Consider the following 27,058-nt stretch of genomic DNA (forward strand, 5'->3'; position numbering starts at 1 on the left):
GCAGGGGGCGGGTGTGAGGGGCATCAGGAGAGCTGGGGGTGACGGAGCCCAGGGCTTGGACAGCAAGGGGCTGTGGGTCAGGATTGGGGGGCATTGTCTGAGATGTGGGGTGGGGGAGCCCAGGGCAGGGATAGCAGTGGCTCTCAATCTAGATTTTTCAGAATCCTGGTGTAAATGCCCATGGAGTGACACTGATTTACACCAGCTAGGAAACTAGTCATTTCACTAAGTAATACCCTGCATCAGGGAGTCCTACAGCTTGGTCCAGCTGCACCCAGACTGCTTTAAACTGGCTTTCTATGGACTGAATGGAAACCAGGATTTTAAAAGGGGGGGGATCAGGCCCCTGGTCAGAGCCAGGCTGGAGCAGGGGTGTCGGGGGCCAGAGAAGGGGAACACACACACACACACACAGGACACTTAGGTCTAATCCCATAATCCTGCTGCCACAGGCACAGGCAGGTGGGGACCAAGGTCAAGGCCCAGCTTGAAGGGGTGAGTATTTAACCCCTTCCTTTCCCTGGGGCACCTGGGAAATCAGCTCAGGGCTAATCCTCCCCACAGATGGCAGTGTCCCCCCCCCGCCCCCTTGTGCTAAGCTGGAGGCTGCAGGTGGTACCTGCTGAGCCAGTGACCCTGGAGTCACCTCTAGGGTGGGGTCTATGATCAGCAGATTATAGGGGAGACTTCTGAACCACCAGCACCATCTTGTGGCTGAGGGAGACCCCCCTCTGCTCCATGAGCCATGGATAGAACCCAGGAATCCTGGCTCCCAGCCCCCATCTCCTCCTAGAGCCATGGATAGAACCCAGGAGTCCGGGTGACTTTACTTGGCAGCGACATAGATGGCATGCAGCTGGTCCATGCCCAGGGCCCGGGTGTGGTACAGTGCCCAGCGGAGGGCGAGGAAGAAGTTGGGGAAGAAGCAACAGCTGAAGAGGAAGATCACGGCCATCTGGGAGAAGGAATTTGAAAGCAGTGAGAAAGGGGCACTGGTGACACTCTAGCACTGCACTGAGGGGATTCCCCCGTCCCAGCCCCCTCCTCACCTTGAGATTTCCCCAAACATCATGGGTCCCCCAGAGCGCTGGAATCTCTGCCACTCGCCACACAACTACCCCTCCCATGCCCCTCCTCCTCCCCCAGGACTACCCCCTGGCCATCCCCCAACAGCTGCCCCTCCCATGCCCCTCCTCCTCCCCCAGGACTACCCCCTGGCCATCCCCCAACAGCTGCCCCTCCCATGCCCCTCCTCCTCCCCCAGGACTACCCCCTGGCCATCCCCCAACAGCTACCCCTCCCATGCCCCTCCTCCTCCCCCAGGACTACCCCCTGGCCATCCCCCAACAGCTGCCCCTCCCATGCCCCTCCTCCTCCCCCAGGACTACCCCCTGGCCATCCCCCAACAGCTGCCCCTCCCATGCCCCTCCTCCTCCCCCAGGACTACCCCCTGGCCATCCCCCAACAGCTGCCCCTCCCATGCCCCTCCTCCTCCCCCAGGACTACCCCCTGGCCATCCCCCAACAGCTGCCCCTCCCATGCCCCTCCTCCTCCCCCAGGACTACCCCCTGGCCATCCCCCAACAGCTGCCCCTCCCATGCCCCTCCTCCTCCCCCAGGACTACCCCCTGGCCATCCCCCAACAGCTGCCCCTCCCATGCCCCTCCTCCTCCCCCAGGACTACCCCCTGGCCATCCCCCAACAGCTGCCCCTCCCATGCCCCTCCTCCTCCCCCAGGACTACCCCCTGGCCATCCCCCAACAGCTGCCCCTCCCATGCCCCTCCTCCTCCCCCAGGACTACCCCCTGGCCATCCCCCAACAGCTGCCCCTCCCATGCCCCTCCTCCTCCCCCCACAACTGTCCCTGCTCTGCCCCACCCCCCAGGACTATCCCCTGGCCCTCCCCCCCACAACTGTCTCTGCCCTGCCCCACCCCCCACAACAATCCCCTGCCCCCCAGCCACCCCTCCACCTTGCCCCACAACTGTCCCTGCCCCTCCCCCACAGCTACCCCTCCCATTCCCCTCCTTCTCGACCCACAACCACTCATCCCTGCCCCTGCCCCTGCCCCTAGACCTACCCCTGCCCCTCCTCTACCCCCTGCCCGCCATCTTATTTGCATACATTTGCATACTGCTAAACACCCAGCCCCTTCATTGGCTCATGACTTTGCCCCCAGCTGCCCTCCAGGCCGGGCTGGGCCCCAGTGCGCAGCCATTTGCATACACTGCCCAGTCAACTGGTGATGAAATCTGCATCTCATTACCTCGCTCTCTGCCCTGCCTAATTTGCATGCGTCTCTCTCGTATTCTTGGGACACTAGCTAATTAGCATATTTCCATACAAGCCGAAGCCACCAATGAATTAATTTGCATATCATTAGTTAATGCATACTAATTACACCTCGACGGCCACGCCCACTTCCAGCAATTTAGGGTCTTGAGGCTGAATAAATGTGCATGTAATTAGCCCGCCCCTAATGAATAATCAATGAGGCCCGTCTGAGGGAACGCTTGCCCCGCGCCGCCGCCTGGAATGCGCATGCGCTCCTCTGCCGGGCGGGCAAGCGCGCGCGCCCAGAGCTCCAACGCGCATGTGCCTTTGGCTCTAGCCGCAAGGGGCTGGGTTGCAGGGAGGCTGTGCGCGTGCGCCAGCTGCCGGGCCGCGCGCGAGCGTGTAGAGCAGTTAACGGTCGTTCTTGTTCTGAGCGTTCCAGTGAGACCTCGTTCGCGCCGGACCTGCTGATTGGCTGCGGCGTCGAGCCAATGGAGATCCGCAGAACGGCCGTGTTGCTGGGCAAGGCAGAAGGAAGACCGGGTGAGAGGGAGATTCTGGTTGGCTGTGGGCGAAGAGCACTAGAAGCAAGATGAGAAATCTCTGACATTTTCTCATTTACAGTGATATAAGTAAGGGGGGGCGAGCCTGGCCTTGGGGGCGGGGCCACGTGATGGGGCGGGGCCTGGCCTTGGGGGTGGGGCCTGGCCCTGGGGGAGGGGCCATGCGCTGGGGGGACTGTGGCCTTGGGGGCGGAGCCATGCGCTGGGGGCGGGGCTATGCCTTGGGGGCCGGAGCCTGGCCCTGGGGGAGGGGCCATGCGCTGGGGGGACTGTGGCCTTGGGGGCGGAGCCATGCGCTGGGGGCGGGGCTATGCCTTGGGGGCGGAGCCTGGCCCTGGGGGAGGGGCCATGCGCTGGGGGGCGAGTCTGGCCTTGGGGGCGGGGCCTGGCCTGGGGGAGGGGCCACGTGTTGAGAGAGTCTGGACAGGCCTGGCCAGTGATAGAGAGCGGGTCTTCTAATTAGACAAATTTCAGAGGAGCAGCGGGGTCAGTCTGTACCCGCAAAAGGAGCAGGAGGACTTGGGGCACCTCAGCGACTAACACATTCATTGGAGCAGGAGCTCGCCTGAGCTACAGCTCGCTGCACCAGGTGCTCACTGTGGGAACACACAGTATTAACTAGACAAAGACGTCTGCACTGTGATTGGTTGGCCCTTCTGCCAATCCGAGCGCAGGCAACGTTTGATTCCCCCTTGCGCCCCACCGGCCTGGGCTTTGGGTGGCTGGGGGCCAATCACAGCACTGCATGTTTTGGGCCAGACCTTTACTCCTGAGTGCTGATTGGCTACAAGCTCGTTCCAGAGAGAATATACCCCGCCCCCCACATGCGCTATCCCTGTGTTCTGATTGGCTGGGCAGTGTCGTCTCAGCCAATTGGCGAAAAAGGACTACCTATTGGGCCCTCATGCCGCCGCTGGGAGCCCCTGGCCAATCAGAGCAAAGGAGATGTTAGCGTGGTCGGCCTGCGCCCTTTGCTCCGACTGGCCGCATGGTATGGGCCAGTCATGACGTAGGCGTGCTTGGCACGCCCCTGTGGTCGCTCTGGGCCCCGCCAGCCAGCCAGCGAGATGTCGTGTCCAGGTCCAAGGGGGTGACGGGCCTCTGCGGGCCTTTCAATGGCTGGGGCCTTCCCAAGTGCTCGCTTCTGGCGCGCTGAGGCCATTTCCGGTCGGAGCGGTCATTTCCGGTCGCGCTGCCCCCCCCTCCCCTGCAGTGCGTTTCTTTCCGGATGTGCAGGGCTTACTTCCGGTGCCATGGCGGCTCCTCCCCTCGTCACTTCCGGAAGCCCCTGCTCCAGAGCTCTTTCGGGCCTCGTGCGGCCCCGTCGCTCCGGCGGGGCGGGGCCAGGCCGCCTGCGCCGTTGCTCATGGCAACAGAGGGACGCCCGAGAGCAGGGCGTGGTATCGCGGGATGTCGGCGCTGCGACGGCGAGCGGGTGAGCGGCGTGTTGGGGGCTCATGAATATTCATGACCTGGGCTTGTTGCGGGTCGTGCTAATCAATATTCATGAGATGTGAATATTAACGAGGGCGATCGTGGCCTAACCAATATGTAGGAGATTTCGATCATATGGGGCGGGCCCTGTAAATAATTTGCATATTGTATGAATGTCAATTGGGGGTGGGGCGGACGCAGTCTAATTAATATGCACGAGCGTTACTGTTAATGAGCGGCATGGAGCCGCTGTCTGCCGAGCCTGCGCTGGGCCCCGGGTCGTTAATATCAATTAAGCGGGTGACGTGCCCCTTCGCGTTTGCATGTTAATGAGGGCGGGAGGCCCGGCCTCCATCAGGCCCCCTCCGGAGCCGGCCCTGGGTTGCGCTGCGGTCGGTAGGGTTCAGAGTGAACCGTGTGGCTGCGGGCAGGTTCTAGCCTGGGGTCGGTAGGTTTCGGAGTGAACCGTGTGGCTGCGGGCAGGTTATAGCCTGGGGTCGGTAGGTTTCAGAGTGAACCGTGTGGCTGCGGGCAGGTTATAGCCTGGGGTCGGTAGGTTTCGGAGTGAACCGTGTGGCTGCGGGCAGGTTATAGCCTGGGGTCGGTAGGTTTCGGAGTGAACCGTGAGGCTGCGGGCAGGTTATAGCCTGGGGTCGGTAGGTTTCAGAGTGAACCGTGTGGCTGCGGGCAGGTTATAGCCTGGGGTCGGTAGGTTTCGGAGTGAACCGTGTGGCTGCGGGCAGGTTATAGCCTGGGGTCAGTAGGTTTCAGAGTGAACCGTGTGGCTGCGGGCAGGTTCTAGCCTGGGGTCAGTAGGTTTCAGAGTGAACCGTGTGGCTGCGGGCAGGTTATAGCCTGGGGTCAGTAGGTTTCAGAGTGAACCGTGTGGCTGCGGGCAGGTTATAGCCTGGGGTCGGTAGGTTTCAGAGTGAACCGTGTGGCTGCGGGCAGGTTCTAGCCTGGGGTCGGTAGGTTTCGGAGTGAACCGTGTGGCTGCGGGCAGGTTCTAGCCTGGGGTCGGTAGGGTTCAGAGTGAACCGTGTGGCTGCGGGCAGGTTATAGCCTGGGGTCAGTAGGGTTCAGAGTGAACCGTGTGGCTGCGGGCAGGTTATAGCCTGGGGTCGGTAGGTTTCGGAGTGAACCGTGTGGCTGCGGGCAGGTTATAGCCTGGGGTCAGTAGGTTTCGGAGTGAACCGTGTGGCTGCGGGCAGGTTATAGCCTGGGGTCAGTAGGTTTCGGAGTGAACCGTGAGGCTGCAGGCAGGTTATAGCCTGGGGTCAGTAGGTTTCAGAGTGAACCGTGTGGCTGCGGGCAGGTTATAGCCTGGGGTCGGTAGGTTTCGGAGTGAACCGTGTGGCTGCGGGCAGGTTCTAGCCTGGGGTCGGTAGGTTTCGGAGTGAACCGTGTGGCTGCGGGCAGGTTATAGCCTGGGGTCGGTAGGTTTCGGAGTGAACCGTGTAGCTGCGGGCAGGTTATAGCCTGGGGTCAGTAGGGTTCAGAGTGAACCGTGAGGCTGCGGGCAGGTTATAGCCTGGGGTCGGTAGGGTTCAGAGTGAACCGTGAGGCTGCGGGCAGGTTATAGCCTGGGGTCGGTAGGTTTCAGAGTGAACCGTGTGGCTGCGGGCAGGTTATAGCCTGGGGTCAGTAGGTTTCAGAGTGAACCGTGTGGCTGCGGGCAGGTTATAGCCTGGGGTCAGTAGGTTTCGGAGTGAACCGTGTGGCAGCGGGCAGGTTATAGCCTGGGGACGGTAGGTTTCGGAGTGAACCGTGTGGCTGCGGGCAGGTTCTAGCCTGGGGTCGGTAGGTTTCGGAGTGAACCGTGTGGCTGCGGGCAGGTTCTAGCCTGGGGTCAGTAGGTTTCGGAGTGAACCGTGTGGCTGCGGGCAGGTTATAGCCTGGGGTCAGTAGGTTTCGGAGTGAACCATGTGGCTGCGGGCAGGTTATAGCCTGGGGTCGGTAGGTTTCAGAGTGAACCGTGTGGCTGCGGGCAGGTTCTAGCCTGGGGTCGGTAGGTTTCGGAGTGAACCGTGTGGCTGCGGGCAGGTTCTAGCCTGGGGTCGGTAGGGTTCAGAGTGAACCGTGTGGCTGCGGGCAGGTTATAGCCTGGGGTCAGTAGGGTTCAGAGTGAACCGTGTGGCTGCGGGCAGGTTATAGCCTGGGGTCGGTAGGTTTCGGAGTGAACCGTGTGGCTGCGGGCAGGTTATAGCCTGGGGTCAGTAGGTTTCGGAGTGAACCGTGTGGCTGCGGGCAGGTTATAGCCTGGGGTCAGTAGGTTTCGGAGTGAACCGTGAGGCTGCAGGCAGGTTATAGCCTGGGGTCAGTAGGTTTCAGAGTGAACCGTGTGGCTGCGGGCAGGTTATAGCCTGGGGTCGGTAGGTTTCGGAGTGAACCGTGTGGCTGCGGGCAGGTTCTAGCCTGGGGTCGGTAGGTTTCGGAGTGAACCGTGTGGCTGCGGGCAGGTTATAGCCTGGGGTCGGTAGGTTTCGGAGTGAACCGTGTAGCTGCGGGCAGGTTATAGCCTGGGGTCAGTAGGGTTCAGAGTGAACCGTGAGGCTGCGGGCAGGTTATAGCCTGGGGTCGGTAGGGTTCAGAGTGAACCGTGAGGCTGCGGGCAGGTTATAGCCTGGGGTCGGTAGGTTTCAGAGTGAACCGTGTGGCTGCGGGCAGGTTATAGCCTGGGGTCAGTAGGTTTCAGAGTGAACCGTGTGGCTGCGGGCAGGTTATAGCCTGGGGTCAGTAGGTTTCGGAGTGAACCGTGTGGCAGCGGGCAGGTTATAGCCTGGGGACGGTAGGTTTCGGAGTGAACCGTGTGGCTGCGGGCAGGTTCTAGCCTGGGGTCGGTAGGTTTCGGAGTGAACCGTGTGGCTGCGGGCAGGTTCTAGCCTGGGGTCAGTAGGTTTCGGAGTGAACCGTGTGGCTGCGGGCAGGTTATAGCCTGGGGTCAGTAGGTTTCGGAGTGAACCATGTGGCTGCGGGCAGGTTATAGCCTGGGGTCAGTAGGTTTCGGAATGAACCGTGTGGCTGCGGGCAGGTTCTAGCCTGGGGTCGGTAGGTTTCGGAGTGAACCGTGTGGCTGCAGGCAGGTTCTAGCCTGGGGTCGGTAGGGTTCAGAGTGAACCGTGTGGCTGCGGGCAGGTTCTAGCCTGGGGTCGGTAGGTTTCGGAGTGAACCGTGTGGCTGCGGGCAGGTTCTAGCCTGGGGTCGGTAGGTTTCGGAGTGAACCGTGTGGCTGCGGGCAGGTTCTAGCCTGGGGTCGGTAGGTTTCGGAGTGAACCGTGTGGCTGCGGGCAGGTTATAGCCTGGGGTCGGTAGGTTTCAGAGTGAACCGTGTGGCTGCAGGCAGGTTCTAGCCTGGGGTCGGTAGGGTTCAGAGTGAACCGTGTGGCTGCGGGCAGGTTCTAGCCTGGGGTCGGTAGGGTTGAGAGTGAACCGTGTGGCTGCGGGCAGGTTATAGCCTGGGGTCGGTAGGTTTCAGAGTGAACCGTGTGGCTGCGGGCAGGTTCTAGCCTGGGGTCGGTAGGTTTCGGAGTGAACCGTGTGGCTGCGGGCAGGTTCTAGCCTGGGGTCGGTAGGTTTCGGAGTGAACCGTGTGGCTGCGGGCAGGTTCTAGCCTGGGGTCGGTAGGTTTCGGAGTGAACCGTGTGGCTGCGGGCAGGTTCTAGCCTGGGGTCGGTAGGTTTCGGAGTGAACCGTGTGGCTGCGGGCAGGTTATAGCCTGGGGTCGGTAGGTTTCGGAGTGAACCGTGTGGCTGCGGGCAGGTTCTAGCCTGGGGTCGGTAGGGTTCAGAGTGAACCGTGTGGCTGCGGGCAGGTTATAGCCTGGGGTCGGTAGGTTTCGGAGTGAACCGTGTGGCTGCGGGCAGGTTATAGCCTGGGGTCGGTAGGTTTCGGAGTGAACCGTGTGGCTGCGGGCAGGTTATAGCCTGGGGTCGGTAGGTTTCGGAGTGAACCGTGTGGCTGCGGGCAGGTTCTAGCCTGGGGTCGGTAGGTTTCGGAGTGAACCGTGTGGCTGCGGGCAGGTTCTAGCCTGGGGTCAGTAGGTTTCGGAGTGAACCGTGAGGCTGCGGGCAGGTTATAGCCTGGGGTCGGTAGGGTTCAGAGTGAACCGTGTGGCTGCGGGCAGGTTATAGCCTGGGGTCTGTAGGTTTCGGAGTGAACCGTGAGGCTGCGGGCAGGTTATAGCCTGGGGTCGGTAGGTTTCGGAGTGAACCGTGTGGCTGCGGGCAGGTTCTAGCCTGGGGTCAGTAGGTTTCGGAGTGAACCGTGAGGCTGCGGGCAGGTTATAGCCTGGGGTCGGTAGGGTTCAGAGTGAACCGTGTGGCTGCGGGCAGGTTATAGCCTGGGGTCTGTAGGTTTCGGAGTGAACCGTGAGGCTGCGGGCAGGTTATAGCCTGGGGTCGGTAGGGTTCAGAGTGAACCGTGAGGCTGCGGGCAGGTTCTAGCCTGGGGTCGGTAGGTTTCGGAGTGAACCGTGTGGCTGCGGGCAGGTTCTAGCCTGGGGTCGGTAGGTTTCGGAGTGAACCGTGTGGCTGCGGGCAGGTTCTAGCCTGGGGTCAGTAGGTTTCAGAGTGAACCGTGTGGCTGCGGACAGGTTATAGCCTGGGGTCAGTAGGGTTCAGAGTGAACCGTGTGGCTGCGGGCAGGTTATAGCCTGGGGTCGGTAGGTTTCGGAGTGAACCGTGTGGCTGCGGGCAGGTTATAGCCTGGGGTCAGTAGGTTTCGGAGTGAACGGTGTGGCTGCGGGCAGGTTCTAGCGTGGGGTCGGTAGGGTTCAGAGTGAACCGTGTGGCTGCGGGCAGGTTATAGCCTGGGGTCGGTAGGTTTCGGAGTGAACCGTGTGGCTGCGGGCAGGTTATAGCCTGGGGTCAGTAGGTTTCGGAGTGAACCGTGTGGCTGCGGGCAGGTTCTAGCCTGGGGTCGGTAGGTTTCGGAGTGAACCGTGTGGCTGCGGGCAGGTTCTAGCCTGGGGTCAGTAGGTTTCGGAGTGAACCGTGAGGCTGCAGGCAGGTTATAGCCTGGGGTCAGTAGGTTTCGGAGTGAACCGTGAGGCTGCGGGCAGGTTATAGCCTGGGGTCGGTAGGTTTCGGAGTGAACCGTGTGGCTGCAGGCAGGTTCTAGCCTGGGGTCGGTAGGTTTCGGAGTGAACCGTGTGGCTGCGGGCAGGTTATAGCCTGGGGTCGGTAGGTTTCGGAGTGAACCGTGTGGCTGCGGGCAGGTTCTAGCCTGGGGTCGGTAGGTTTCGGAGTGAACCGTGAGGCTGCGGGCAGGTTCTAGCCTGGGGTCGGTAGGTTTCAGAGTGAACCGTGTGGCTGCGGGCAGGTTATAGCCTGGGGTCAGTAGGGTTCAGAGTGAACCGTGAGGCTGCGGGCAGGTTATAGCCTGGGGTCGGTAGGGTTCAGAGTGAACCGTGAGGCTGCGGGCAGGTTATAGCCTGGGGTCGGTAGGTTTCAGAGTGAACCATGTGGCTGCGGGCAGGTTCTAGCCTGGGGTCGGTAGGTTTCAGAGTGAACCGTGTGGCTGCGGGCAGGTTATAGCCTGGGGTCGGTAGGGTTCAGAGTGAACCGTGTGGCTGCGGGCAGGTTATAGCCTGGGGTCGGTAGGTTTCAGAGTGAACCGTGTGGCTGCAGGCAGGTTCTAGCCTGGGGTCGGTAGGTTTCGGAGTGAACCGTGTGGCTGCGGGCAGGTTATAGCCTGGGGTCAGTAGGTTTCGGAGTGAACCGTGTGGCTGCGGGCAGGTTCTAGCCTGGGGTCGGTAGGGTTCAGAGTGAACCGTGTGGCTGCGGGCAGGTTATAGCCTGGGGTCGGTAGGTTTCGGAGTGAACCGTGTGGCTGCGGGCAGGTTATAGCCTGGGGTCAGTAGGTTTCGGAGTGAACCGTGTGGCTGCGGGCAGGTTCTAGCCTGGGGTCGGTAGGTTTCGGAGTGAACCGTGTGGCTGCGGGCAGGTTATAGCCTGGGGTCAGTAGGTTTCGGAGTGAACCGTGAGGCTGCAGGCAGGTTATAGCCTGTGGTCAGTAGGTTTCAGAGTGAACCGTGTGGCTGCGGGCAGGTTATAGCCTGGGGTCGGTAGGTTTCGGAGTGAACCGTGTGGCTGCAGGCAGGTTCTAGCCTGGGGTCGGTAGGTTTCGGAGTGAACCGTGTGGCTGCGGGCAGGTTATAGCCTGGGGTCGGTAGGTTTCGGAGTGAACCGTGTGGCTGCGGGCAGGTTCTAGCCTGGCGTCGGTAGGTTTCAGAGTGAACCGTGTGGCTGCGGGCAGGTTATAGCCTGGGGTCCGTAGGGTTCAGAGTGAACCGTGAGGCTGCGGGCAGGTTATAGCCTGGGGTCGGTAGGGTTCAGAGTGAACCGTGAGGCTGCGGGCAGGTTATAGCCTGGGGTCGGTAGGTTTCAGAGTGAACCGTGTGGCTGCGGGCAGGTTATAGCCTGGGGTCAGTAGGGTTCAGAGTGAACCGTGTGGCTGCGGGCAGGTTATAGCCTGGGGTCAGTAGGTTTCAGAGTGAACCGTGTGGCTGCGGGCAGGTTATAGCCTGGGGTCAGTAGGTTTCGGAGTGAACCGTGTGGGTGCGGGCAGGTTATAGCCTGGGGTCAGTAGGTTTCGGAGTGAACCGTGTGGCTGCGGGCAGGTTCTAGCCTGGGGTCGGTAGGTTTCGGAGTGAACCGTGTGGCTGCGGGCAGGTTCTAGCCTGGGGTCGGTAGGTTTCGGAGTGAACCGTGTGGCTGCGGGCAGGTTCTAGCCTGGGGTCAGTAGGTTTCGGAGTGAACCGTGTGGCTGCGGGCAGGTTCTAGCCTGGGGTCAGTAGGTTTCGGAGTGAACCGTGTGGCTGCGGGCAGGTTCTAGCCTGGGGTCAGTAGGTTTCGGAGTGAACCGTGTGGCTGCGGGCAGGTTATAGCCTGGGGTCAGTAGGTTTCGGAATGAACCGTGTGGCTGCGGGCAGGTTCTAGCCTGGGGTCAGTAGGTTTCAGAGTGAACCGTGTGGCTGCGGGCAGGTTATAGCCTGGGGTCGGTAGGTTTCGGAGTGAACCGTGTGGCTGCGGGCAGGTTCTAGCCTGGGGTCGGTAGGTTTCAGAGTGAACCGTGTGGCTGCGGGCAGGTTCTAGCCTGGGGTCAGTAGGTTTCAGAGTGAACCGTGTGGCTGCGGGCAGGTTATAGCCTGGGGTCAGTAGGTTTCAGAGTGAACCGTGTGGCTGCGGGCAGGTTATAGCCTGGGGTCGGTAGGTTTCAGAGTGAACCGTGTGGCTGCGGGCAGGTTCTAGCCTGGGGTCGGTAGGTTTCGGAGTGAACCGTGTGGCTGCGGGCAGGTTCTAGCCTGGGGTCGGTAGGGTTCAGAGTGAACCGTGTGGCTGCGGGCAGGTTATAGCCTGGGGTCAGTAGGGTTCAGAGTGAACCGTGTGGCTGCGGGCAGGTTATAGCCTGGGGTCGGTAGGTTTCGGAGTGAACCGTGTGGCTGCGGGCAGGTTATAGCCTGGGGTCAGTAGGTTTCGGAGTGAACCGTGTGGCTGCGGGCAGGTTATAGCCTGGGGTCAGTAGGTTTCGGAGTGAACCGTGAGGCTGCAGGCAGGTTATAGCCTGGGGTCAGTAGGTTTCAGAGTGAACCGTGTGGCTGCGGGCAGGTTATAGCCTGGGGTCGGTAGGTTTCGGAGTGAACCGTGTGGCTGCGGGCAGGTTCTAGCCTGGGGTCGGTAGGTTTCGGAGTGAACCGTGTGGCTGCGGGCAGGTTATAGCCTGGGGTCGGTAGGTTTCGGAGTGAACCGTGTGGCTGCGGGCAGGTTATAGCCTGGGGTCAGTAGGGTTCAGAGTGAACCGTGAGGCTGCGGGCAGGTTATAGCCTGGGGTCGGTAGGGTTCAGAGTGAACCGTGAGGCTGCGGGCAGGTTATAGCCTGGGGTCGGTAGGTTTCAGAGTGAACCGTGTGGCTGCGGGCAGGTTATAGCCTGGGGTCAGTAGGTTTCAGAGTGAACCGTGTGGCTGCGGGCAGGTTATAGCCTGGGGTCAGTAGGTTTCGGAGTGAACCGTGTGGCAGCGGGCAGGTTATAGCCTGGGGACGGTAGGTTTCGGAGTGAACCGTGTGGCTGCGGGCAGGTTCTAGCCTGGGGTCAGTAGGTTTCGGAGTGAACCGTGTGGCTGCGGGCAGGTTATAGCCTGGGGTCAGTAGGTTTCGGAGTGAACCATGTGGCTGCGGGCAGGTTATAGCCTGGGGTCAGTAGGTTTCGGAATGAACCGTGTGGCTGCGGGCAGGTTCTAGCCTGGGGTCGGTAGGTTTCGGAGTGAACCGTGTGGCTGCAGGCAGGTTCTAGCCTGGGGTCAGTAGGGTTCAGAGTGAACCGTGTGGCTGCGGGCAGGTTCTAGCCTGGGGTCGGTAGGTTTCAGAGTGAACCGTGTGGCTGCAGGCAGGTTCTAGCCTGGGGTCGGTAGGGTTCAGAGTGAACCGTGTGGCTGCGGGCAGGTTCTAGCCTGGGGTCGGTAGGGTTGAGAGTGAACCGTGTGGCTGCGGGCAGGTTATAGCCTGGGGTCGGTAGGTTTCAGAGTGAACCGTGTGGCTGCGGGCAGGTTCTAGCCTGGGGTCGGTAGGTTTCGGAGTGAACCGTGTGGCTGCGGGCAGGTTCTAGCCTGGGGTCGGTAGGTTTCGGAGTGAACCGTGTGGCTGCGGGCAGGTTCTAGCCTGGGGTCGGTAGGTTTCGGAGTGAACCGTGTGGCTGCGGGCAGGTTCTAGCCTGGGGTCGGTAGGTTTCGGAGTGAACCGTGTGGCTGCGGGCAGGTTATAGCCTGGGGTCGGTAGGTTTCGGAGTGAACCGTGTGGCTGCGGGCAGGTTCTAGCCTGGGGTCGGTAGGGTTCAGAGTGAACCGTGTGGCTGCGGGCAGGTTATAGCCTGGGGTCGGTAGGTTTCGGAGTGAACCGTGTGGCTGCGGGCAGGTTATAGCCTGGGGTCGGTAGGTTTCGGAGTGAACCGTGTGGCTGCGGGCAGGTTATAGCCTGGGGTCAGTAGGTTTCAGAGTGAACCGTGTGGCTGCGGGCAGGTTCTAGCCTGGGGTCAGTAGGTTTCGGAGTGAACCGTGTGGCTGCGGGCAGGTTCTAGCCTGGGGTCAGTAGGTTTCGGAGTGAACCGTGAGGCTGCGGGCAGGTTATAGCCTGGGGTCGGTAGGGTTCAGAGTGAACCGTGTGGCTGCGGGCAGGTTATAGCCTGGGGTCTGTAGGTTTCGGAGTGAACCGTGAGGCTGCGGGCAGGTTATAGCCTGGGGTCGGTAGGGTTCAGAGTGAACCGTGAGGCTGCGGGCAGGTTCTAGCCTGGGGTCGGTAGGTTTCGGAGTGAACCGTGTGGCTGCGGGCAGGTTCTAGCCTGGGGTCGGTAGGTTTCGGAGTGAACCGTGTGGCTGCGGGCAGGTTCTAGCCTGGGGTCAGTAGGTTTCAGAGTGAACCGTGTGGCTGCGGACAGGTTATAGCCTGGGGTCAGTAGGGTTCAGAGTGAACCGTGTGGCTGCGGGCAGGTTATAGCCTGGGGTCGGTAGGTTTCGGAGTGAACCGTGTGGCTGCGGGCAGGTTATAGCCTGGGGTCAGTAGGTTTCGGAGTGAACGGTGTGGCTGCGGGCAGGTTCTAGCGTGGGGTCGGTAGGGTTCAGAGTGAACCGTGTGGCTGCGGGCAGGTTATAGCCTGGGGTCGGTAGGTTTCGGAGTGAACCGTGTGGCTGCGGGCAGGTTATAGCCTGGGGTCAGTAGGTTTCGGAGTGAACCGTGTGGCTGCGGGCAGGTTCTAGCCTGGGGTCGGTAGGTTTCGGAGTGAACCGTGTGGCTGCGGGCAGGTTCTAGCCTGGGGTCAGTAGGTTTCGGAGTGAACCGTGAGGCTGCAGGCAGGTTATAGCCTGGGGTCAGTAGGTTTCGGAGTGAACCGTGAGGCTGCGGGCAGGTTATAGCCTGGGGTCGGTAGGTTTCGGAGTGAACCGTGTGGCTGCAGGCAGGTTCTAGCCTGGGGTCGGTAGGTTTCGGAGTGAACCGTGTGGCTGCGGGCAGGTTATAGCCTGGGGTCGGTAGGTTTCGGAGTGAACCGTGTGGCTGCGGGCAGGTTCTAGCCTGGGGTCGGTAGGTTTCGGAGTGAACCGTGAGGCTGCGGGCAGGTTCTAGCCTGGGGTCGGTAGGTTTCAGAGTGAACCGTGTGGCTGCGGGCAGGTTATAGCCTGGGGTCCGTAGGGTTCAGAGTGAACCGTGAGGCTGCGGGCAGGTTATAGCCTGGGGTCGGTAGGGTTCAGAGTGAACCGTGAGGCTGCGGGCAGGTTATAGCCTGGGGTCGGTAGGTTTCAGAGTGAACCATGTGGCTGCGGGCAGGTTCTAGCCTGGGGTCGGTAGGTTTCAGAGTGAACCGTGTGGCTGCGGGCAGGTTATAGCCTGGGGTCGGTAGGGTTCAGAGTGAACCGTGTGGCTGCGGGCAGGTTATAGCCTGGGGTCGGTAGGTTTCAGAGTGAACCGTGTGGCTGCAGGCAGGTTCTAGCCTGGGGTCGGTAGGTTTCGGAGTGAACCGTGTGGCTGCGGGCAGGTTATAGCCTGGGGTCAGTAGGTTTCGGAGTGAACCGTGTGGCTGCGGGCAGGTTCTAGCCTGGGGTCGGTAGGGTTCAGAGTGAACCGTGTGGCTGCGGGCAGGTTATAGCCTGGGGTCGGTAGGTTTCGGAGTGAACCGTGTGGCTGCGGGCAGGTTATAGCCTGGGGTCAGTAGGTTTCGGAGTGAACCGTGTGGCTGCGGGCAGGTTCTAGCCTGGGGTCGGTAGGTTTCGGAGTGAACCGTGTGGCTGCGGGCAGGTTATAGCCTGGGGTCAGTAGGTTTCGGAGTGAACCGTGAGGCTGCAGGCAGGTTATAGCCTGTGGTCAGTAGGTTTCAGAGTGAACCGTGTGGCTGCGGGCAGGTTATAGCCTGGGGTCGGTAGGTTTCGGAGTGAACCGTGTGGCTGCAGGCAGGTTCTAGCCTGGGGTCGGTAGGTTTCGGAGTGAACCGTGTGGCTGCGGGCAGGTTATAGCCTGGGGTCGGTAGGTTTCGGAGTGAACCGTGTGGCTGCGGGCAGGTTCTAGCCTGGCGTCGGTAGGTTTCAGAGTGAACCGTGTGGCTGCGGGCAGGTTATAGCCTGGGGTCCGTAGGGTTCAGAGTGAACCGTGAGGCTGCGGGCAGGTTATAGCCTGGGGTCGGTAGGGTTCAGAGTGAACCGTGAGGCTGCGGGCAGGTTATAGCCTGGGGTCGGTAGGTTTCAGAGTGAACCGTGTGGCTGCGGGCAGGTTATAGCCTGGGGTCAGTAGGGTTCAGAGTGAACCGTGTGGCTGCGGGCAGGTTATAGCCTGGGGTCAGTAGGTTTCAGAGTGAACCGTGTGGCTGCGGGCAGGTTATAGCCTGGGGTCAGTAGGTTTCGGAGTGAACCGTGTGGGTGCGGGCAGGTTATAGCCTGGGGTCAGTAGGTTTCGGAGTGAACCGTGTGGCTGCGGGCAGGTTCTAGCCTGGGGTCGGTAGGTTTCGGAGTGAACCGTGTGGCTGCGGGCAGGTTCTAGCCTGGGGTCAGTAGGTTTCGGAGTGAACCGTGTGGCTGCGGGCAGGTTCTAGCCTGGGGTCGGTAGGTTTCGGAGTGAACCGTGTGGCTGCGGGCAGGTTCTAGCCTGGGGTCGGTAGGTTTCAGAGTGAACCGTGTGGCTGCGGGCAGGTTATAGCCTGGGGTCGGTAGGGTTCAGAGTGAACCGTGTGGCTGCGGGCAGGTTATAGCCTGGGGTCGGTAGGTTTCAGAGTGAACCGTGTGGCTGCAGGCAGGTTCTAGCCTGGGGTCGGTAGGGTTCAGAGTGAACCGTGTGGCTGCGGGCAGGTTCTAGCCTGGGGTCGGTAGGTTTCGGAGTGAACCGTGTGGCTGCGGGCAGGTTATAGCCTGGGGTCGGTAGGTTTCGGAGTGAACCGTGTGGCTGCGGGCAGGTTCTAGCCTGGGGTCGGTAGGTTTCGGAGTGAACCGTGTGGCTGCAGGCAGGTTCTAGCCTGGGGTCGGTAGGTTTCAGAGTGAACCGTGTGGCTGCGGGCAGGTTCTAGCCTGGGGTCGGTAGGGTTCAGAGTGAACCGTGTGGCTGCGGGCAGGTTATAGCCTGGGGTCGGTAGGTTTCGGAGTGAACCGTGTGGCTGCGGGCAGGTTCTAGCCTGGGGTCGGTAGGTTTCGGAGTGAACCGTGTGGCTGCGGGCAGGTTCTAGCCTGGGGTCGGTAGGTTTCGGAGTGAACCGTGTGGCTGCGGGCAGGTTATAGCCTGGGGTCAGTAGGTTTCGGAGTGAACCGTGAGGCTGCAGGCAGGTTATAGCCTGGGGTCAGTAGGTTTCAGAGTGAACCGTGTGGCTGCGGGCAGGTTATAGCCTGGGGTCGGTAGGTTTCGGAGTGAACCGTGTGGCTGCAGGCAGGTTCTAGCCTGGGGTCGGTAGGTTTCGGAGTGAACCGTGTGGCTGCGGGCAGGTTATAGCCTGGGGTCGGTAGGTTTCGGAGTGAACCGTGTGGCTGCGGGCAGGTTCTAGCCTGGGGTCAGTAGGTTTCGGAGTGAACCGTGTGGCTGCGGGCAGGTTATAGCCTGGGGTCAGTAGGTTTCGGAGTGAACCGTGTGGCTGCGGGCAGGTTCTAGCCTGGGGTCGGTAGGTTTCGGAGTGAACCGTGAGGCTGCGGGCAGGTTCTAGTCTGGGGTCGGTAGGTTTCAGAGTGAACCGTGTGGCTGCGGGCAGGTTATAGCCTGGGGTCAGTAGGGTTCAGAGTGAACCGTGAGGCTGAGGGCAGGTTATAGCCTGGGGTCGGTAGGGTTCAGAGTGAACCGTGAGGCTGCGGGCAGGTTATAGCCTGGGGTCGGTAGGTTTCAGAGTGAACCGTGTGGCTGCGGGCAGGTTATAGCCTGGGGTCAGTAGGGTTCAGAGTGAACCGTGTGGCTGCGGGCAGGTTATAGCCTGGGGTCAGTAGGTTTCAGAGTGAACCGTGTGGCTGCGGGCAGGTTATAGCCTGGGGTCAGTAGGTTTCGGAGCGAACCGTGTGGCTGCGGGCAGGTTCTAGCCTGGGGTCGGTAGGTTTCGGAGCGAACCGTGTGGCTGCGGGCAGGTTCTAGCCTGGGGTCAGTAGGTTTCGGAGCGAACCGTGTGGCTGCGGGCAGGTTATAGCCTGGGGTCAGTAGGTTTCGGAGTGAACCGTGTGGCTGCGGGCAGGTTATAGCCTGGGGTCAGTAGGTTTCGGAATGAACCGTGTGGCTGCGGGCAGGTTATAGCCTGGGGTCAGTAGGTTTCGGAATGAACCGTGTGGCTGCGGGCAGGTTCTAGCCTGGGGTCGGTAGGGTTCAGAGTGAACCGTGTGGCTGCGGGCAGGTTATAGCCTGGGGTCGGTAGGTTTCGGAGTGAACCGTGTGGCTGCGGGCAGGTTATAGCCTGGGGTCAGTAGGTTTCGGAGTGAACCGTGTGGCTGCGGGCAGGTTCTAGCCTGGGGTCGGTAGGTTTCGGAGTGAACCGTGTGGCTGCGGGCAGGTTATAGCCTGGGGTCAGTAGGTTTCGGAGTGAACCGTGAGGCTGCGGGCAGGTTATAGCCTGGGGTCGGTAGGTTTCAGAGTGAACCGTGTGGCTGCGGGCAGGTTATAGCCTGGGGTCGGTAGGTTTCGGAGTGAACCGTGTGGCTGCAGGCAGGTTCTAGCCTGGGGTCGGTAGGTTTCGGAGTGAACCGTGTGGCTGCGGGCAGGTTATAGCCTGGGGTCGGTAGGTTTCGGAGTGAACCGTGTGGCTGCGGGCAGGTTCTAGCCTGGGGTCGGTAGGTTTCGGAGTGAACCGTGAGGCTGCGGGCAGGTTCTAGCCTGGGGTCGGTAGGTTTCAGAGTGAACCGTGTGGCTGCGGGCAGGTTATAGCCTGGGGTCAGTAGGTTTCGGAGTGAACCGTGTGGCTGCGGGCAGGTTCTAGCCTGGGGTCGGTAGGGTTCAGAGTGAACCGTGTGGCTGCGGGCAGGTTATAGCCTGGGGTCGGTAGGTTTCGGAGTGAACCGTGTGGCTGCGGGCAGGTTATAGCCTGGGGTCAGTAGGTTTCGGAGTGAACCGTGTGGCTGCGGGCAGGTTCTAGCCTGGGGTCGGTAGGTTTCGGAGTGAACCGTGTGGCTGCGGGCAGGTTATAGCCTGGGGTCAGTAGGTTTCGGAGTGAACCGTGAGGCTGCAGGCAGGTTATAGCCTGTGGTCAGTAGGTTTCAGAGTGAACCGTGTGGCTGCGGGCAGGTTATAGCCTGGGGTCGGTAGGTTTCGGAGTGAACCGTGTGGCTGCAGGCAGGTTCTAGCCTGGGGTCGGTAGGTTTCGGAGTGAACCGTGTGGCTGCGGGCAGGTTATAGCCTGGGGTCGGTAGGTTTCGGAGTGAACCGTGTGGCTGCGGGCAGGTTCTAGCCTGGCGTCGGTAGGTTTCAGAGTGAACCGTGTGGCTGCGGGCAGGTTATAGCCTGGGGTCCGTAGGGTTCAGAGTGAACCGTGAGGCTGCGGGCAGGTTATAGCCTGGGGTCGGTAGGGTTCAGAGTGAACCGTGAGGCTGCGGGCAGGTTATAGCCTGGGGTCGGTAGGTTTCAGAGTGAACCGTGTGGCTGCGGGCAGGTTATAGCCTGGGGTCAGTAGGGTTCAGAGTGAACCGTGTGGCTGCGGGCAGGTTATAGCCTGGGGTCAGTAGGTTTCAGAGTGAACCGTGTGGCTGCGGGCAGGTTATAGCCTGGGGTCAGTAGGTTTCGGAGTGAACCGTGTGGGTGCGGGCAGGTTATAGCCTGGGGTCAGTAGGTTTCGGAGTGAACCGTGTGGCTGCGGGCAGGTTCTAGCCTGGGGTCGGTAGGTTTCGGAGTGAACCGTGTGGCTGCGGGGAGGTTCTAGCCTGGGGTCAGTAGGTTTCGGAGTGAACCGTGTGGCTGCGGGCAGGTTATAGCCTGGGGTCAGTAGGTTTCGGAGTGAACCGTGTGGCTGCGGGCAGGTTATAGCCTGGGGTCAGTAGGTTTCGGAATGAACCGTGTGGCTGCGGGCAGGTTCTAGCCTGGGGTCAGTAGGGTTCAGAGTGAACCGTGTGGCTGCGGGCAGGTTCTAGCCTGGGGTCAGTAGGTTTCAGAGTGAACCGTGTGGCTGCGGGCAGGTTCTAGCCTGGGGTCGGTAGGTTTCGGAGTGAACCGTGTGGCTGCGGGCAGGTTCTAGCCTGGGGTCAGTAGGTTTCAGAGTGAACCGTGTGGCTGCGGGCAGGTTCTAGCCTGGGGTCGGTAGGTTTCGGAGTGAACCGTGTGGCTGCGGGCAGGTTCTAGCCTGGGGTCGGTAGGTTTCGGAGTGAACCGTGTGGCTGCGGGCAGGTTCTAGCCTGGGGTCGGTAGGTTTCAGAGTGAACCGTGTGGCTGCGGGCAGGTTATAGCCTGGGGTCGGTAGGGTTCAGAGTGAACCGTGTGGCTGCGGGCAGGTTATAGCCTGGGGTCGGTAGGTTTCAGAGTGAACCGTGTGGCTGCAGGCAGGTTCTAGCCTGGGGTCGGTAGGGTTCAGAGTGAACCGTGTGGCTGCGGGCAGGTTATAGCCTGGGGTCGGTAGGTTTCGGAGTGAACCGTGTGGCTGCGGGCAGGTTCTAGCCTGGGGTCGGTAGGTTTCGGAGTGAACCGTGTGGCTGCGGGCAGGTTCTAGCCTGGGGTCGGTAGGTTTCGGAGTGAACCGTGTGGCTGCGGGCAGGTTATAGCCTGGGGTCAGTAGGTTTCGGAGTGAACCGTGTGGCTGCGGGCAGGTTCTAGCCTGGGGTCGGTAGGGTTCAGAGTGAACCGTGTGGCTGCGGGCAGGTTATAGCCTGGGGTCGGTAGGTTTCGGAGTGAACCGTGTGGCTGCGGGCAGGTTCTAGCCTGGGGTCAGTAGGTTTCGGAGTGAACCGTGTGGCTGCGGGCAGGTTCTAGCCTGGGGTCGGTAGGTTTCGGAGTGAACCGTGTGGCTGCGGGCAGGTTATAGCCTGGGGTCAGTAGGTTTCGGAGTGAACCGTGAGGCTGCAGGCAGGTTATAGCCTGGGGTCAGTAGGTTTCAGAGTGAACCGTGTGGCTGCGGGCAGGTTATAGCCTGGGGTCGGTAGGTTTCGGAGTGAACCGTGTGGCTGCAGGCAGGTTCTAGCCTGGGGTCGGTAGGTTTCGGAGTGAACCGTGTGGCTGCGGGCAGGTTATAGCCTGGGGTCGGTAGGTTTCGGAGTGAACCGTGTGGCTGCGGGCAGGTTCTAGCCTGGGGTCGGTAGGTTTCAGAGTGAACCGTGTGGCTGCGGGCAGGTTATAGCCTGGGGTCAGTAGGGTTCAGAGTGAACCGTGAGGCTGAGGGCAGGTTCTAGCCTGGGGTCGGTAGGGTTCAGAGTGAACCGTGAGGCTGCGGGCAGGTTATAGCCTGGGGTCGGTAGGTTTCAGAGTGAACCGTGTGGCTGCGGGCAGGTTATAGCCTGGGGTCAGTAGGGTTCAGAGTGAACCGTGTGGCTGCGGGCAGGTTATAGCCTGGGGTCAGTAGGTTTCAGAGTGAACCGTGTGGCTGCGGGCAGGTTATAGCCTGGGGTCAGTAGGTTTCGGAGTGAACCGTGTGGCTGCGGGCAGGTTCTAGCCTGGGGTCGGTAGGTTTCGGAGCGAACCGTGTGGCTGCGGGCAGGTTCTAGCCTGGGGTCAGTAGGTTTCGGAGCGAACCGTGTGGCTGCGGGCAGGTTATAGCCTGGGGTCAGTAGGTTTCGGAGTGAACCGTGAGGCTGCAGGCAGGTTATAGCCTGTGGTCAGTAGGTTTCAGAGTGAACCGTGTGGCTGCGGGCAGGTTATAGCCTGGGGTCGGTAGGTTTCGGAGTGAACCGTGTGGCTGCAGGCAGGTTCTACCCTGGGGTCGGTAGGTTTCGGAGTGAACCGTGTGGCTGCGGGCAGGTTATAGCCTGGGGTCGGTAGGTTTCGGAGTGAACCGTGTGGCTGCGGACAGGTTCTAGCCTGGCGTCGGTAGGTTTCAGAGTGAACCGTGTGGCTGCGGGCAGGTTATAGCCTGGGGTCCGTAGGGTTCAGAGTGAACCGTGAGGCTGCGGGCAGGTTATAGCCTGGGGTCGGTAGGGTTCAGAGTGAACCGTGAGGCTGCGGGCAGGTTATAGCCTGGGGTCGGTAGGTTTCAGAGTGAACCGTGTGGCTGCGGGCAGGTTCTAGCCTGGGGTCAGTAGGGTTCAGAGTGAACCGTGTGGCTGCGGGCAGGTTCTAGCCTGGGGTCAGTAGGTTTCAGAGTGAACCGTGTGGCTGCGGGCAGGTTATAGCCTGGGGTCGGTAGGTTTCGGAGTGAACCGTGTGGCTGCGGGCAGGTTCTAGCCTGGGGTCGGTAGGTTTCGGAGTGAACCGTGTGGCTGCGGGCAGGTTCTAGCCTGGGGTCGGTAGGTTTCGGAGTGAACCGTGTGGCTGCGGGCAGGTTCTAGCCTGGGGTCGGTAGGTTTCAGAGTGAACCGTGTGGCTGCGGGCAGGTTATAGCCTGGGGTCAGTAGGTTTCGGAGTGAACCGTGTGGCTGCGGGCAGGTTCTAGCCTGGGGTCGGTAGGTTTCAGAGTGAACCGTGTGGCTGCGGGCAGGTTATAGCCTGGGGTCGGTAGGGTTCAGAGTGAACCGTGTGGCTGCGGGCAGGTTATAGCCTGGGGTCGGTAGGTTTCAGAGTGAACCGTGTGGCTGCAGGCAGGTTCTAGCCTGGGGTCGGTAGGGTTCAGAGTGAACCGTGTGGCTGCGGGCAGGTTCTAGCCTGGGGTCGGTAGGTTTCGGAGTGAACCGTGTGGCTGCGGGCAGGTTATAACCTGGGGTCGGTAGGTTTCGGAGTGAACCGTGTGGCTGCGGGCAGGTTCTAGCCTGGGGTCGGTAGGTTTCGGAGTGAACCGTGTGGCTGCAGGCAGGTTCTAGCCTGGGGTCGGTAGGTTTCGGAGTGAACCGTGTGGCTGCCGGCAGGTTATAGCCTGGGGTCAGTAGGTTTCGGAGTGAACCGTGTGGCTGCGGGCAGGTTCTAGCCTGGGGTCGGTAGGGTTCAGAGTGAACCGTGTGGCTGCGGGCAGGTTATAGCCTGGGGTCGGTAGGTTTCGGAGTGAACCGTGTGGCTGCGGGCAGGTTATAGCCTGGGGTCAGTAGGTTTCGGAGTGAACCGTGTGGCTGCGGGCAGGTTCTAGCCTGGGGTCGGTAGGTTTCGGAGTGAACCGTGAGGCTGCAGGCAGGTTATAGCCTGGGGTCAGTAGGTTTCAGAGAGAACCGTGTGGCTGCGGGCAGGTTATAGCCTGGGGTCGGTAGGTTTCGGAGTGAACCGTGTGGCTGCAGGCAGGTTCTAGCCTGGGGTCGGTAGGTTTCGGAGTGAACCGTGTGGCTGCGGGCAGGTTATAGCCTGGGGTCGGTAGGTTTCGGAGTGAACCGTGTGGCTGCGGGCAGGTTATAGCCTGGGTTCAGTAGGTTTCGGAGTGAACCGTGTGGCTGCGGGCAGGTTCTATCCTGGGGTCGGTAGGGTTCAGAGTGAACCGTGTGGCTGCGGGCAGGTTATAGCCTGGGGTCGGTAGGTTTCGGAGTGAACCGTGTGGCTGCAGGCAGGTTCTAGCCTGGGGTCGGTAGGTTTCGGAGTGAACCGTGTGGCTGCGGGCAGGTTATAGCCTGGGGTCGGTAGGTTTCGGAGTGAACCGTGTGGCTGCGGGCAGGTTATAGCCTGGGGTCAGTAGGTTTCGGAGTGAACCGTTTGGCTGCGGGCAGGTTATAGCCTGGGGTCAGTAGGTTTCGGAGTGAACCGTGTGGCTGCGGGCAGGTTCTAGCCTGGGGTCGGTAGGTTTCGGAGTGAACCGTGAGGCTGCGGGCAGGTTCTAGCCTGGGGTCGGTAGGTTTCAGAGTGAACCGTGTGGCTGCGGGCAGGTTATAGCCTGGGGTCAGTAGGGTTCAGAGTGAACCGTGTGGCTGCGGGCAGGTTATAGCCTGGGGTCAGTAGGGTTCAGAGTGAACCGTGAGGCTGCGGGCAGGTTATAGCCTGGGGTCGGTAGGGTTCAGAGTGAACCGTGAGGCTGCGGGCAGGTTATAGCCTGGGGTCGGTAGGTTTCAGAGTGAACCGTGTGGCTGCGGGCAGGTTATAGCCTGGGGTCAGTGGGGTTCAGAGTGAACCGTGTGGCTGCGGGCAGGTTATAGCCTGGGGTCAGTAGGTTTCAGAGCGAACCGTGTGGCTGCGGGCAGGTTATAGCCTGGGGTCAGTAGGTTTCGGAGTGAACCGTGTGGCTGCGGGCAGGTTCTAGCCTGGGGTCGGTAGGTTTCGGAGTGAACCGTGTGGCTGCGGGCAGGTTCTAGCCTGGGGTCGGTAGGTTTCGGAGTGAACCGTGTGGCTGCGGGCAGGTTATAGCCTGGGGTCAGTAGGTTTCGGAGTGAACCGTGTGGCTGCGGGCAGGTTATAGCCTGGGGTCAGTAGGTTTCGGAATGAACCGTGTGGCTGCGGGCAGGTTATAGCCTGGGGTCAGTAGGTTTCGGAATGAACCGTGTGGCTGCGGGCAGGTTATAGCCTGGGGTCAGTAGGGTTCAGAGTGAACTGTGTGGCTGCGGGCAGGTTCTAGCCTGGGGTCAGTAGGTTTCAGAGTGAACCGTGTGGCTGCGGGCAGGTTATAGCCTGGGGTCGGTAGGTTTCGGAGTGAACCGTGTGGCTGCGGGCAGGTTATAGCCTGGGGTCAGTAGGTTTCGGAGTGAACCGTGTGGCTGCGGGCAGGTTCTAGCCTGGGGTCGGTAGGTTTCGGAGTGAACCGTGTGGCTGCGGGCAGGTTATAGCCTGGGGTCAGTAGGTTTCGGAGTGAACCGTGTGGCTGCGGGCAGGTTATAGCCTGGGGTCAGTAGGTTTCAGAGTGAACCGTGTGGCTGCGGGCAGGTTCTAGCCTGGGGTCAGTAGGTTTCGGAGTGAACCGTGTGGCTGCGGGCAGGTTCTAGCCTGCGGTCAGTAGGTTTCGGAGTGAACCGTGAGGCTGCGGGCAGGTTATAGCCTGGGGTCGGTAGGGTTCAGAGTGAACCGTGTGGCTGCGGGCAGGTTATAGCCTGGGGTCAGTAGGTTTCGGAGTGAACCGTGAGGCTGCGGGCAGGTTATAGCCTGGGGTCGGTAGGGTTCAGAGTGAACCGTGAGGCTGCGGGCAGGTTATAGCCTGGGGTCGGTAGGTTTCGGAGTGAACCGTGTGGCTGCGGGCAGGTTCTAGCCTGGGGTCAGTAGGTTTCGGAGTGAACCGTGTGGCTGCGGGCAGGTTATAGCCTGGGGTCAGTAGGTTTCGGAGTGAACCGTGTGGCTGCGGGCAGGTTCTAGCCTGGGGTCGGTAGGTTTCGGAGTGAACCGTGTGGCTGCGGGCAGGTTCTAGCCTGGGGTCAGTAGGTTTCAGAGTGAACCGTGTGGCTGCGGGCAGGTTATAGCCTGGGGTCAGTAGGGTTCAGAGTGAACCGTGTGGCTGCGGGCAGGTTATAGCCTGGGGTCGGTAGGTTTCGGAGTGAACCGTGTGGCTGCGGGCAGGTTATAGCCTGGGGTCAGTAGGTTTCGGAGTGAACCGTGTGGCTGCGGGCAGGTTCTAGCCTGGGGTCGGTAGGGTTCAGAGTGAACCGTGTGGCTGCGGGCAGGTTATAGCCTGGGGTCGGTAGGTTTCGGAGTGAACCGTGTGGCTGCGGGCAGGTTATAGCCTGGGGTCAGTAGGTTTCGGAGTGAACCGTGTGGCTGCGGGCAGGTTCTAGCCTGGGGTCGGTAGGTTTCGGAGTGAACCGTGTGGCTGCGGGCAGGTTATAGCCTGGGGTCAGTAGGTTTCGGAGTGAACCGTGAGGCTGCAGGCAGGTTATAGCCTGGGGTCAGTAGGTTTCGGAGTGAACCGTGAGGCTGCGGGCAGGTTATAGCCTGGGGTCGGTAGGTTTCAGAGTGAACCGTGTGGCTGCGGGCAGGTTATAGCCTGGGGTCGGTAGGTTTCGGAGTGAACCGTGTGGCTGCAGGCAGGTTCTAGCCTGGGGTCGGTAGGTTTCGGAGTGAACCGTGTGGCTGCGGGCAGGTTCTAGCCTGGGGTCGGTAGGTTTCGGAGTGAACCGTGTGGCTGCGGGCAGGTTCTAGCCTGGGGTCGGTAGGTTTCGGAGTGAACCGTGAGGCTGCGGGCAGGTTCTAGCCTGGGGTCGGTAGGTTTCAGAGTGAACCGTGTGGCTGCGGGCAGGTTATAGCCTGGGGTCAGTAGGGTTCAGAGTGAACCGTGAGGCTGCGGGCAGGTTATAGCCTGGGGTCGGTAGGGTTCAGAGTGAACCGTGAGGCTGCGGGCAGGTTATAGCCTGGGGTCGGTAGGTTTCAGAGTGAACCGTGTGGCTGCGGGCAGGTTATAGCCTGGGGTCAGTAGGGTTCAGAGTGAACCGTGTGGCTGCGGGCAGGTTATAGCCTGGGGTCAGTAGGTTTCAGAGTGAACCGTGTGGCTGCGGGCAGGTTCTAGCCTGGGGTCAGTAGGTTTCGGAGTGAACCGTGAGGCTGCGGGCAGGTTATAGCCTGGGGTCGGTAGGGTTCAGAGTGAACCGTGAGGCTGCGCGCAGGTTCTAGCCTGGGGTCGGTAGGTTTCGGAGTGAACCGTGTGGCTGCGGGCAGGTTATAGCCTGGGGTCGGTAGGTTTCGGAGTGAACCGTGTGGCTGCGGGCAGGTTCTAGCCTGGGGTCGGTAGGTTTCGGAGTGAACCGTGAGGCTGCGGGCAGGTTCTAGCCTGGGGTCGGTAGGTTTCGGAGTGAACCGTGTGGCTGCGGGCAGGTTATAGCCTGGGGTCAGTAGGGTTCAGAGTGAACCGTGAGGCTGCGGGCAGGTTATAGCCTGGGGTCGGTAGGGTTCAGAGTGAACCGTGAGGCTGCGGGCAGGTTATAGCCTGGGGTCGGTAGGTTTCAGAGTGAACCGTGTGGCTGCGGGCAGGTTATAGCCTGGGGTCAGTAGGGTTCAGAGTGAACCGTGTGGCTGCGGGCAGGTTATAGCCTGGGGTCAGTAGGTTTCAGAGTGAACCGTGTGGCTGCGGGCAGGTTCTAGCCTGGGGTCAGTAGGTTTCGGAGTGAACCGTGAGGCTGCGGGCAGGTTATAGCCTGGGGTCGGTAGGGTTCAGAGTGAACCGTGAGGCTGCGCGCAGGTTATAGCCTGGGGTCGGTAGGTTTCGGAGTGAACCGTGTGGCTGCGGGCAGGTTCTAGCCTGGGGTCAGTAGGTTTCGGAGTGAACCGTGTGGCTGCGGGCAGGTTATAGCCTGGGGTCAGTAGGTTTCGGAGTGAACCGTGTGGCTGCGGGCAGGTTCTAGCCTGGGGTCGGTAGGTTTCGGAGTGAACCGTGTGGCTGCGGGCAGGTTCTAGCCTGGGGTCAGTAGGTTTCAGAGTGAACCGTGTGGCTGCGGGCAGGTTATAGCCTGGGGTCAGTAGGGTTCAGAGTGAACCGTGTGGCTGCGGGCAGGTTATAGCCTGGGGTCAGTAGGTTTCGGAGTGAACCGTGTGGCTGCGGGCAGGTTCTAGCCTGGGGTCGGTAGGGTTCAGAGTGAACCGTGAGGCTGCGGGCAGGTTCTAGCCTGGGGTCAGTAGGTTTCGGAGTGAACCGTGTGGCTGCGGGCAGGTTATAGCCTGGGGTCAGTAGGTTTCGGAGTGAACCGTGTGGCTGTGGGCAGGTTATAGCCTGGGGTCAGTAGGTTTCGGAATGAACCGTGTGGCTGCGGGCAGGTTCTAGCCTGGGGTCAGTAGGGTTCAGAGTGAACCGTGTGGCTGCGGGCAGGTTCTAGCCTGGGGTCAGTAGGTTTCAGAGTGAACCGTGTGGCTGCGGGCAGGTTATAGCCTGGGGTCGGTAGGTTTCGGAGTGAACCGTGTGGCTGCGGG

General features: G+C 61.2%; 1 protein-coding gene across 4 annotated transcripts in view; it reads left to right on the forward strand.

The window, feature by feature from the left end:
- Positions 1 to 2,563: 2,563 nt before the first annotated feature.
- Positions 2,564 to 27,058, forward strand: part of LOC140912271 (uncharacterized) — a 32,897-nt gene continuing 8,402 nt past the window's right edge. Inside the window, exons 1-2 of one of the 4 annotated variants that reach the window (XM_073346427.2) lie at positions 2,564 to 2,816; positions 4,050 to 4,271. The gene's annotated coding sequence lies outside the window, so the exon portion shown is untranslated. Of the gene's footprint in view, positions 2,817 to 4,049; positions 4,272 to 4,464; positions 4,571 to 27,058 lie in introns of those variants that run through there. The other 3 variants (XM_073346429.2, XM_073346430.2, XM_073346431.2) reach the window with 3 other exon arrangements.

This window comes from Lepidochelys kempii, unplaced genomic scaffold, assembly GCF_965140285.1.
Source record: "Lepidochelys kempii isolate rLepKem1 unplaced genomic scaffold, rLepKem1.hap1 scaffold_245, whole genome shotgun sequence".
NCBI lineage: Eukaryota > Metazoa > Chordata > Testudines > Cheloniidae > Lepidochelys > Lepidochelys kempii.